The 2,898-nt window shown below is 45.8% G+C and overlaps 1 pseudogene; it reads right to left on the bottom strand.

Annotated features, from left to right (window-relative positions):
- Positions 1-1,124: 1,124 nt before the first annotated feature.
- Positions 1,125-2,634, bottom strand: LOC107531435 (large ribosomal subunit protein eL21 pseudogene; annotated as a pseudogene).
- Positions 2,635-2,898: the final 264 nt, after the last annotated feature.

Here is a 2,898-nt window from a genome sequence, read left to right as displayed (position 1 = left end):
GGTCCTGCTGAAGGAGAAGCTCAGGTTCTCCAGGAGGACTTGGCTCCCAAATCCCAGGCTCTGGCAGGAGGCAGGCCTGGCTGGGCTGGCAGCTCCCATTGCGCTTACAGCCGGTTCGGGCGCCCCCTTCCTGCAGCTGAGGCGCAGCCAAGGGAGCACTGAGCTCTGAGCAGCAGGGCTGGTCCCTCTGTTTCACTGAGGTCCTGGTGAGGTTCTGAATTTCTGAACACTTCAGCCTCTTCACTGATGGCAAGGCTGCTGCTCTGCCCCATCCCTCACGTTTCACCCATTCCCAAATGCCATCTTATGTCTCCAATCATGGCCCACATTCATGTGCGCTGGTAGCATATGTATTTGCTCCTTTTAATCCACAAGAGCCACTAGCTCAGAGTTTCCTAAGAGGAGTCACTGAAATGTTTGTCATTCAAAGCACTCTGTGGAGCAGAGGCTTAACTCTCATGGGTCTTGTCTCCCAGGTATCTCGTCCATTTATGGTGAGAGTTAACTCAGCAATACATGGGAATCACCTGGGATATAGTAAATATGGTTATCGTATATTTCTTACTAAAGTTTGTCGACTATTGTAGTTTAGTCACGATGCTCTAAGAAATAATTGCCAGTGGATACTTTCATTTTGTTTATCATGTAATTAAAATGCTTTTAATTAAAAAATAAGCCCTTTGCTAGACCACATGTATCAGTCAAAATGCTTTTTTAGTCAATGAATCTACAGATTTGGAGGTGAAAGACCAATGGGAAGAGAATTTGCAATCAGGGAGGTAGGAGTCTATAAAAGGACATCAATGTGCTAGAAGTAGGGCTTCCCAGGAAAAGCAGCGATGGTCTAGTACATGCAGTGATGTATTAGGAGGAGGGGTCTTTGGGAAGAAACTCAGATTAGATGAAGTTAGGAAGGTGGAGCCCCCACCATGGGGTTAATGCCTTTATGAGACTCACCGCTGGCTTCCCCTCTGCTCTCCACCATGTGAAGTTAAAAGAGAAGTCAGCCAGCCGCAGCCCTGAGGGGGGCTCTCCACCCAACTCAGCCAGCCGCAGCCCTGAGGGGGGCTCTCCACCCAACTCAGCCAGCCGCAGCCCTGAGGGGGGCTCTCCACCCAACTCAGCCAGCCGCAGCCCTGAGGGGGGCTCTCCACCCAACTCAGCCAGCCGCAGCCCTGCTCTCAGCCTTCAAGCCCCCAGACCTGGGACAAGTAAATTGTTGTTTATGAGCCTCCTGGTCCATGGGGCTTTTCTACAGCAGCCTGAACTATGACACGTGGCATCATTCATTTGGCACCTACGACACGCTAGTTCACACTGTGCCCAGATATTTCAAGTTCGAGTCATACATGACAGAGGTGAAATTGCCATGTACACTTACTCTCAACCCCTTCCTAGGAAGGAAGACCTGCTACCTGTGCTCACAGGACAAATCACACATGCAGAATCACAGACAAGGGGAGTCACGGCCCCATCTGCAGGCATCGCGTATTCATGAGAGAAAGGAATCTGCAAGAAGCAGGATGAGGCTACGGGGGAGTCATGCTTGTGTTTGGTTCCTCCAGATATAATCCTGATGAAATGTTTAAAGTAATTTTTATTTAGTTTTTGAAAGGATATGGAGGCCATTGAACCAATTGTTCCCTAAGCAGCACCTGGTCTAAAGATTTGCATCAATCCTTCATTTCATAGGGATCAGTCAGAAAGGGGGGGTGAAATAAGCCCTTTGCTAGACCACATGTATCAGTCAAAATCAGTGAATTTCAACATCACAAGAGTCAAAATATTTTTCCTTAATTCCTGAGTTTTCCTGTCATCTTGTTAATGAAGACAAACAGCCCACTTGATTCTAGAGCCTAAACTTTTTTTTTTTTAATTATTTTTAAAATTATTTTTGGGGGTGAAGGGATACTACACTTCTACCCAATTAAGAGAAACATTTTTATCAGCACAGAGGTCTTTTTTTTTTTTTAACACTTATCATGCCATGAAATCACAGGGAACGGGTTCCAGCAGCTCAGGCTCTTTCCCAGTGGTTCTCACAGTGCGCTTCCCTGGGTGGAGCAGGCTGACACTTCAGTTGAACCCAGGTCCCTTTCTCTTTGGCTTCCTTCTTTTTCTGATCATTTTCCTTCTCCCGTTTCAGGAAGCTCCCTTGGCTCTTAGAGTGCTTAATATGCTCAATATGCACATTAATTCTCTTGGCAAAAATCTTGCCCTTAACGTGTTTGTTCACAACAATGCCCACCGCATGCTGGGTGACACTGTAGACTCAGCATGGTAACATTTGTGGAGCACTCCTTTTTGAACAGTGCCCATTCCCTTGATGTCCACAATGTCGCCTTTCTTGTAGATGCGCATGTATGTGGCCAAAGGAACAACTCCATGTTTTCTAAAAGGTCTAGAGAACATATAGTGGGTGCCTCTCCTCTTTCCATTTGTGTTGGACATTTTGGCGAATTACTGGCAGATGGTGGTTCCAGCTGAAAGGAAGGCTAAACTATTATTATTCATTTTCCTATCACCCCTGAGTAGACCAGGCAGAGAACATTTTTGTTTTGAAATTTAACAAGCCCTGGGAAAGATATTCTTAAGGCAGTAGGCCATGCTGTCTGGTTTCTTAGTGGACCTACATACTCTCTCATATAAAAGTTTCATTTTCTGATAAAATCGGTCTGTGGCTCCTGAATTTAAATGACATCAAGAGTTTCATTTCCTCTTCTAAAAAACTGAGACAACTTCAGTGATGGTCACACAGGAAATGTAAAGATTACATAAAATAATATTTGCAAATTACAGGTTGAGAATCAGAACACAGGGAATGAGAGTTGGCTCTCGGATTCACGTAACACACAATAACCTGAATGGTGCCCATTCCGCCCAGCGTAGCCAGGCCAA

This window comes from Miniopterus natalensis, chromosome 12 (genome assembly GCF_054644295.1).
Source record: "Miniopterus natalensis isolate mMinNat1 chromosome 12, mMinNat1.hap1, whole genome shotgun sequence".
Taxonomy (NCBI): Eukaryota; Metazoa; Chordata; class Mammalia; order Chiroptera; family Miniopteridae; genus Miniopterus; species Miniopterus natalensis.
This window is presented reverse-complemented; position numbering and strand designations above follow the sequence as displayed.